The 9,696-nt window shown below is 52.6% G+C and overlaps 1 long non-coding RNA gene across 1 annotated transcript; it reads left to right on the forward strand.

Annotated features, from left to right (window-relative positions):
* The first annotated feature begins 1,403 nt into the window (after positions 1–1,403).
* Positions 1,404–4,336, forward strand: LOC139829135 (uncharacterized). The gene is made up of 2 exons (XR_011741432.1): positions 1,404–2,292; positions 2,559–4,336. It is a non-coding gene; the product is annotated as an uncharacterized lncRNA (long non-coding RNA).
* Positions 4,337–9,696: the final 5,360 nt, after the last annotated feature.

Below are 9,696 nucleotides of genomic sequence, written 5' to 3' on the forward strand. Positions count from 1 at the left end.
CAGCAGGAGCTCTGGTCAAGGCTGGAGTCCTTTGGCCCAGCCCCTGGGTCCCAGCAGGAGCTCTGCTCAAGGTTGGTGTCCTTTGGCCCAGCCCCTGGGTCCCAGCAGGAGCTCTGCTCAAGGTTGGTGTCCTTTGGCCCAGCCCCTGGGTCCCAGCAGGAGCTCTGCTCAAGGCTGGTGTCCTTTGGCCCAGCCCCTGGGTGCCAGCAGGAGCTCTGCTCAAGGCTGGAGTCCTTTGGCCCAGTCCCTGGGTCCCAGCAGGAGCTCTGCTCAAGGCCGGTGTCCTTTGGCCCAGCCCCTGGGTCCCAGCAGGAGCTCTGCTCAAGGCTGGTGTCCTTTGGCCCAGCCCCTGGGTCCCAGCAGGAGCTCTGCTCAAGGCTGGTGTCCTTTGGCCCAGCCCTGGCTGGCTCTGCACCCCCTCTCCCCAGCCCTCTTGCTCACATAAGATCGCTCAGGAAAGGCCTGGACACAGCAGAACTCCTCCTCTCCTGGTCTGTGCAACACCAGCTAACGCTGGCCTGGAGTTGAACACAAATCTCTAAGGTTAAGCCATCTTGGTGTGTTTTTACCTTCAGTGCATGGAAGTGTTGTTTAGAAGCAGTTACCGTGACTTCTGTCTCTGCTGTTCTGTTGTCGACCGTGCCCTGTGGTGCTAGAGCGACGGACCAAGACCGCACGAAACAGACCTTCATGTGAAATGAACAGGCTTGGCTCCAGACATTTAGATCTCAATACGCTGTTGTTTTGATTACAATCAAGCAAACGGACAAGATCTATTTCTTCTTGCATTGTTTGTGTCATACTAACCAATTGATCTGTTCTTAGAAGGTAATTCATTTCTTCAGAGTGGTAATCACCACCACCACCAGGCACATTCTGGCAGCTACGGAAATCACGATACAGTTAGGAAATACTGAAGGAACAAATTATTTCTTATTAATACATAATGATCATCATTAATACAAACGCTATTTAAAGTTAATTTAAAAGAATGACTACATTAAGATAGCTGTGTTGCTCTAATTAAGAAGCACGAATGTTCTCACTGCACCTCCCCTGAGCTGAGCTGTTCTCCACCTTTGGGAAACTTCTCCAATTTCAGTTCTTTCTCTTTACAACTTACTGAATTCAGCAAAACTAAGAGAAAGGCAGGCAATAAAGAGAAATAACCTTCTCAGGACTTGTTCTGTCACATTTGTAGCTAGAAATGAAGCGGAAAAAAAATTAAGCAATCAATTTTAATATCTTGGAGGTTGGTCCAAGACCACAAAACCAACCAAACAAGAGTCTCTACAAGAGGGTTGTTCATCCACACAAAACATGATCAACAACGTTGATCCTGACTCCAGCCGGGGCTTCCCCTGCCGGGACGGACTCGCTGTGCGGGCACGGGGCACGGCGGCCACCAGCACAGCGGGAACGGGATGAATCCACGTTTGTCCTGACTCCAGCCGGGGCTTCCCCTGCCGGGACGGACTCGCTGTGCGGGCACGGGGCACGGCGGCCACCAGCACAGCGGGAACGGGATGAATCCACGTTTGTCCTGACTGCAGCCGGGGCTTCCCCTGCCGGGACGGACTCGCTGTGCGGGCACGGGGCGCGGCGGCCACCAGCACAGCGGGAACGGGATGAATCCACGTTTGTCCTGACTGCAGCCGGGGCTTCCCCTGCCGGGACGGACTCGCTGTGCGGGCACGGGGCACGGCGGCCACCAGCACAGCGGGAACGGGATGAATCCACGTTTGTCCTGACTGCAGCCGGGGCTTCCCCTGCCGGGACGGACTCGCTGTGCGGGCACGGGGCGCAGCGGCCACCAGCACAGCGGGAACGGGGAGCGGAGCAGGAGCGGCAGGGCGGTCCAGTCAGCACTCAACGTACGCCAAAGAACAAAAAGAACATTGTTTAAAGTTGGCAGACACGCAAAATGTCATTTTCCAATTGTCAGTGATTGCCATAAATTATAATAATTCATTATGCGCAAAGAATGTAATAATAGCTTAGCTAAAATTAATGGAAATCTTGCTGTTGGCAAAAACAGGGGTGACAGACACGACACCACAGCTTTGGCCACGTGAGAACACCTCCCAGATCGGAGACCCATTAACTTAGAGGACATAACCTCAAGGCCACTGCATTGAGGGAAATCTTGCCGTGTGTTTCTGCTGCTGTAGCCCAGGCCCCACGGGAGCTCCCATTCATCCTCTGCTGTTGCTGAGCAGACCTGCTTGGCGCAGACCTCCCCGCTCCCAGCGGCTCCCAGCGGCTCCAGCGCCTGCAGCCGCCACAGCACAGGTATGTTCACTGTGTATATGGTGGTGGTGCTTTTGGTTTTTGTTTTCCTTTTTCCTTTAGATGCCCCATCTCAAAAAATCCTCTGGAATGTATTTGGTGGATTTTTCTATGCAATTTTGAACTTCCATGCAGCTTCATAGAATTTGTTAAGCATTTTTAATTGATTTTAAGTGCACTTTTCTCATCGACAGACAGACAATTGGTCCCCTCTGGAGACCAAAAAAATGAATTTGTTCTCTTTATTTGATGTTGGCATCTGCTCACAGGTACCAGGACCAATGCAACAGGGTCACAGCGCCGCACCAGAGCAGAATTCACGTTTCTATGTTGATAAGACTTCGTGTTAGGCGGTCATTGAGGTGAAAATAGTGCAAACGCTTTAGTTTGAACACCTGCCTCTTCGGGGACTTTTCAAAGCCTTCCTTTATTTATTAGCGGATAATTCCTGCTGGAGCTGGCACTGCTCCGTCCTGGCAGACCGAGGCGCAGCCCACACCGAGCCCCCGAGCTTTAGAGGCCGTGGATCCAAGCGAGCACCCTCTGCTCCGGAGCCGCGTGCGGGTCTGCCCTGGACACAGGGAGCCCGCGGCAAACACCCCGGAGACGGCGGTGCTGAAATCCGTTTGCGTTGTAACAAATCACTTCAGCCTTTCCTTGTGGAAAACTGCTGGATGCTCAGTAAGTTCAGAGCGGGGAGTTTTCAATCTTTTGATTTACGGACCCTAAAAAGATGCTCCAGTGGAGTGTGGAACATTCACAGCTGGACCCTCTGCACATGAACCTGCTTTTCCTGAGGCCTTTAGAAGAAACAGAGAAAACCCAGAATGTCCACAGATCACAGGTCAAAAATCACTTGCTAATTATCTCTTTCTCATCTGAGTTGGTGACGAGAGCGGAACAGAGGAGCCCGTAGGTGCACGTACCCTTGCAGGCTTCAGCATCCTTAAAAATTCCTTCATGCAACCCAACTACTTCTTTAAACAACTTTGAACAGGACACTTTCATGCTGCAAAAACCAAAGCTGGTATTTTATAATGTGGCGCTCTGGTGTCTCTCTTGGCCTGAAAGATCAATTCTCTTGTCCTCAAAACTCCCCCTATCAGCAGACACTCTGTCTGAAGTTTGCCTTTAAATTCAGTGCACATTAGGTCAGACGTCCTGAACTGCAGAAGTGCAGAGGAAGTCCAGAAATGAAAGTTCGTCATTAACTGAAGGCAGGTTTTTGTTTCTACAAGAACTCCTGCTGGTTGCTGAGACCATAGCAATGGCATAAATGAGAATCAGAGCCAAATGCTTATGCTCTAAACCTATAACACAAACCAGCACAGCACATTCTGGTTTTATCTCCTGTTTTGAGAAGTTTATGCGGTTTTAACAAAGCTGGAAGCAGCAATAGGAGAAGAGTAGCAAAAGCGTTTTACATTTTGACAGTTCCATTCCACCCGAGCGCTACTGGTGACCCCACACACCAGATCCACCAAACAGCCAAACCAGCCAGTCCCAAACACATTTACCGGCCACAAGGTGGATTTCTTAGGCCCACTTAAACAAACCCAGAGCAAACGAGCCACGCTGACTCCCACCAGCCATCCGCGAGGGCTCCGTTCCCAGCGGACAGGAACACGGGCACCCGAGGCTGCTGAGGACCACGGGGGTGCCCACGACCGCGGGGCTGCCCACGGCGCAGATCTTCCCTTGCAAGGTGATTCGGCTGCTTGAGCACAAGTGGTTTCCAGCTTAATCAAATCACAAGGCACACAGCTTTAGCTTCCAGTTCGTGTAAATAGAAGAGTCATGGTGACTTAGACAGTAAGCTCAAAGCACTAGTCATAAATCACGAGCATCGATTCATGTTCTAGTTGGTGTATATGAAAAGTCCATACTTCTACCCTGAACACATCTACTGAAATACAGCATTAGAACTTGGAAAAACAAAGAATTTAGGAAGGGAAAAGATCACACTTAATTGTCCATGAAAATTTTAGCCAACTGCAGGTGTACTTAATTAACATCTCATTAAAAAAACCTCTTGAACTTCAAATAAGCCGTCAGCCTTGTATAGTGTAAATGAAGGGTATAATTGATAGCCACAGCAGTGCTGGGTTAAGTGCTTTAATAACATTCTGGATCTCCAGAGAAAGTCAGCTCTGTTTCATCAATATAAAGAATCCCTGCCAAAGAAGTTTCATAGTTTAAATGAGTTTTCTGTGGCTGCAGCAGAATGGAGGCAATAAAGTCAGGGGGAAACTCAGCGTAATGCAGCAGGAGGCTTTCTGCTTGCTTCTCGAATACTTTTCTCTATTTAGAGTGTTTTCAAAGCACAGATACAGCACACACCTTGTTTTCTTTGACAGGCTAACGGGTACAGATTATCCATAAAGCATGAAATACAATGCATTTCCAAACACGTGGCCCCAATTCTGATCTCACTTCGGAATGCCTTTGCCAGAGGCGCGTCTGTGACGCTGATTTAGGACACGGCCACCCTGCCCACCAGCAGCCGCCCAGCACACGACGCTCAGTTCCAGAGCACCTGATGCAGCTGCAGCCTGGTCCTGTGGGCACGCGTTATTACAATATATATTCCCTGCAACAGAAGTATTTCAGAAGCGTCAGAGATCAGTATCTCACCCCTCTCTGCTCCATCCAGCCAACCCTGAACTTTGGGAAGGTTTGAGTATAGGGCAATGTCATAAATCTAGACCCCTAGAACATTGATTGATGAGACACGGAGGAGGAAAATATAACAAGGTGTTTGATCCCTGGCGCTTCGCTCACTGTTACCGCTCCGGCCTTTTTACAGCAGAGGCTCGCCAGGCGCAGCAGCTGGAAAAGAGCAGCCATGTTCCCTGTGACCGTGTTGTCTGCCCTCCAGGGAAAGGAGAGCTGCACGTTCTGCTGCACCTGCCGGAGGACACGCAGCTCCAGCTCCGCTCCCTCCAGCCAACGCTGCCTGCGGTTCTGACAGCGCGTCCCAGCGCTACCGGCAGCTCCTGCAGCTGGGCCGCAGAGCCAGCGCTGCAGTCAGAACCGCCCAGCACTGCCAGCAGCTCCTGCAGCCGCTGCAGAGCCAGCGCCGCGGTCAGAACCGCCCAGCGCCACGGTCAGAACCGCCCAGCGCTGCCAGCAGCTCCTGCAGCCGCTGCAGAGCCAGCGCCACGGTCAGAACCGCCCAGCGCTGCCAGCAGCTCCTGCAGAGCCAGCACCACGGTCAGAACCGCCCAGCGCCGCGGTCAGAACCGCCCAGCGCCGCCAGCAGGCCGGCCTGACTGGCCAGGCAGAGTCAATGGACAATTTCTGAAAAGAGAAACAGTGAAAGTTGGCATCTCTGCCAATACTACTAATTACTGCTCATTGCCATAAGTCTTCCCCCAAAACCATTAAGTCATCAACCACAGAAAGTGAAATGGATCCTCAGCAAAGCCAGTCTTTCTATTTACAGAACTAATAAAGTTACTGATCAATAAGACTGCACGACTTCTGCCCACTCAACCCCATCACTTCTACCCACTCTGGTCCTGCTCACCCAGAGGGCAAAGTGACAGAGCTGCAAAAGGAACCTGAGTGCAGAGCATCGCTGCCGAGCCACTGCTCCCACACCCTGCGCGCAGGTGAGCGCGGAGCATCACTGCCGACCCACTGCTCCCACACCCTGCGCGCAGGTGAGCGCGGAGCATCACTGCCGGCCCACTGCTCCCACACCCTGCGTGCAGCTGAGCGCGGAGCATCACTGCCGGCCCACTGCTCCCACACCCTGCGCGCAGCTGAGCGCGGAGCATCACTGCCGACCCACTGCTCCCACACCCTGAGCGCAGGTGAGCGCGGCGCATCACTGCCGACCCACTGCTCCCACACCCTGAGTGCAGGTGAGCGCGGAGCATCACTGCCGGCCCACTGCTCCCACACCCTGAGCGCAGGTGAGCGCGGAGCATCACTCCCGGCCCACTGCTCCCACACCCTGCGCGCAGGTGAGCGCGGAGCATCACTCCCGGCCCACTGCTCCCACACCCTGCGCGCAGGTGAGCGCGGAGCATCACTGCCGGCCCACTGCTCCCACACCCTGCGCGCAGGTGAGCGCGGAGCATCACTGCCGGCCCACTGCTCCCACACCCTGCGCGCAGGTGAGCGCGGAGCATCACTGCCGGCCCACTGCTCCCACACCCTGCGCGCAGGTGAGCGCGGAGCATCACTGCCGGCCCACTGCTCCCACACCCTGCGCGCAGGTGAGCGCGGAGCATCACTGCCGGCCCACTGCTCCCACACCCTGCGCGCAGGTGAGCGCGGAGCATCACTGCCGGCCCACTGCTCCCACACCCTGAGCGCAGGTGAGCGCGGAGCATCACTGCCGACCCACTGCTCCCACACCCTGAGCGCAGGTGAGCGCGGAGCATCACTGCCGGCCCACTGCTCCCACACCCTGAGCGCAGGTGAGCGCGGAGCATCACTGCCGGCCCACTGCTCCCACACCCTGCGCGCAGGTGAGCGCGGAGCATCACTGCCGGCCCACTGCTCCCACACCCTGAGCGCAGGTGAGCGCGGAGCATCACTCCCGACCCACTGCTCCCACACCCTGCGCGCAGGTGAGCGCGGAGCATCACTGCCGACCCACTGCTCCCACACCCTGAGCGCAGGTGAGCGCGGAGCATCACTCCCGGCCCACTGCTCCCACACCCTGCGCGCAGGTGAGCGCGGAGCATCACTGCCGACCCACTGCTCCCACACCCTGCGCGCAGGTGAGCGCGGAGCATCACTGCCGGCCCACTGCTCCCACACCCAGGCCAACACCACCACTCCATTCGGCTGCTTTTCCTTATTCAGGAAAATAAGCTCACCTGCCTCTAAGTCAAAAAGGTTTCACCTGTGGTTTCAGTAGAAATGGAATTCACCTATCAGCCTTCAAAAATCAGTATGCCTCTAATGGGTCACCTGATTCTCATGGGAACAGGACGAAAGGGCTTGCAAACAAATCCAAAGCCAAGGCTCTGAAGAACAAGCCCCAAAGAGTCACAAGCCTTCCCGATCCATCAGCGCACATGTACAAGTGGTACAGAGAACCAAAAGGCCACTGAAAAGAGCAGCTCTGGCTCCAGTGGCCTTTGTCCACCCCCCCGTCCCTCCTCCCGGTGCCCCAGTGCATCCCACTGCGGTCACAATCGCGTGCAACGCCGCAGCAACAGTGTCAGCGTTCACTACGGCAGGATGACAACGATGTTTTACAACACATTATATGCAATGCAGAATCAGATTAAGTTATTTCTTACAATGCATTATGTTAAAAAATGACAGAAATCCCATCAACTCAATTCTTCGATGCGTTGCGCACATCAAAACCCCAGCAGGTTGAAAATAAAGAACGAACTGGAATTAGAACACAGAACAGGCATGGCTAATTCCTTCAATGAGAAAGAGATGATGAATTAAGTTTGTCTTTAATGGTACAGTCACGGTTCAAACACAAACCAAAAGATCACAACTCTACCTGTTTACTATGTTATATGATAACTCTTTGGTTGCAGTAGGGAATTTTAACGTTAGTAGTGAAGGCCCTGTCCGCAGTGTGAACGCCATTCACAGGAACGCAGGGACTCCCTGCCACACGCACGCAACAATGGAAATCAGGTGCTTCAGGCTGCTGCTGCCATTTCGGATCCTCACACCGCCAGCACTCAGTTCAGTTCACGTCACAGCTCCCCCATCCCACCAGCAGCCTTATTTGAACTCCTTCCCCAACAACTGGCAGCCAAGACCATCACAAATCGCTGCTCAGGCTACATCAGCCAGCTCCGGCCCACGAGCCATGGCCCACAAGATGGCCAGGGCGCTGTGAGGTGTCCTTATCTCCTCCAAAGGAACCTCTGGAATGAAAGGAGCATTCAGTATAGCAGACGTCACTATTTGGAGAGAGTAAATATAGACTTTTCAATAGCCCAACAATGGTTTTAGGGCAAGAGCCCAAGGCACGTTACAGTAACCTCATCGCGGCACCTGCAGGGCGCCATTGCAGAACAGTAAAACCGGCCTATTTCTCCAATTTGCTTACTGCAGACAAGACTGCAGACCTCGGAGCCCGTACTAACCCGATACAGTGAGATTCATGGATTTAAAAACAAACAAACAAGTGAGAACACTCATTTGTGTCACCCTCACAGTTCTAAAAGAACTTCTCAGTGCAAATATCACCTCACAGTTCAGCACAAACTAAGGCTCTTCTGATGCAATTGAGTCCTGTCCTTCTCCCTCGCCTCCTTCATGGTGCAAGCGCCACCTCAGACCGGAAGGCCCCTTCTGACGGTAACACCACGAGATGCCATTTCTCACCTCCTGAGATCCGCCGCATCCTCCACTAAATGCTTGTTTCGTATTTACCTCCTGCATGCTGACATTTCATCGTGATTCCAGGTAGCAGAGCATTTAAAAGACAACATTATACACCAGACTTTTATCAAGCATGGCCAATTATGCAAATCCCTCCTAGATTTATTTTTAAAGAAAAGGAAGATTGATTGCAGAGATTTCCCATTTACACAGACAGTGATTTAGGAGGGTATTTCAATTGCTAATGCATCCAACAAAGATGTGGGATTTGTTTGTAAACTTCAGGTCTACAAAATTGGATGTCAATACCAGATAATTATCATGTCCTATCCAAAATGCTAAATTTAATCAAAAAACTCTTTGTAGTACATCAACAGTCAGCATTAGCCTTAATGAAAGCTGATTATGATGCTGTCTGTATGTAAAATGTAAGTACCAGTCACACAAGTAATAGATACCTCAAGCAAAAACAATGCATCATTCCTCCTCGGTGCCTGGCATGAGGAGTATGACAACGGCATCGCATTCGATTGACTTCACAGACGTTGGTGCTTCAGGCAGAGGGATCAAACTCATCTGGACGAGGGCCAGATTCCATATTTAATTATGGCCTGTGGGCTTGAGCATTAATTCAGGACACCATTCTCGAGGAGAACGCGAGCCGAAGGGAGTGAAGACCACAGCCTTCACAATAAACAATTAACTGTTTGTTCAGCAACACCCTATGATGTTCACCTAGGAAATTCTCAACGCTGTTTCTAAACCTTTTCTCTCTCCTCTGCCCCATTCTTCTCTATTTTACCCAGTCTTCGTCTTCCCGTGTGCCTCCCCACGCCGCCTCTCCCGCCCCCCGCGCCGCGCCACCGCGGGTCCCTCCGCCGCTGCCGGAGCGCGTCCTACAGCTCCCCGCGCCCGTTGGACACCCGCTGCTCTCCCCGCTGTGCGCCAGAAACAGAGTCTGCTCGTACTCTAAATAGTTTATGCTCCCAGTAGGAAAAAGACATAACAGAAAGATTATATTCAAACAGATAGTGTTAACATATGTCTCTCCTCGTTGGAGTTTCCTGTCTCCTGGGGATAACCAAGGCT

This window comes from Patagioenas fasciata, chromosome 15, assembly GCF_037038585.1.
Source record: "Patagioenas fasciata isolate bPatFas1 chromosome 15, bPatFas1.hap1, whole genome shotgun sequence".
Lineage (NCBI taxonomy): Eukaryota > Metazoa > Chordata > Aves > Columbiformes > Columbidae > Patagioenas > Patagioenas fasciata.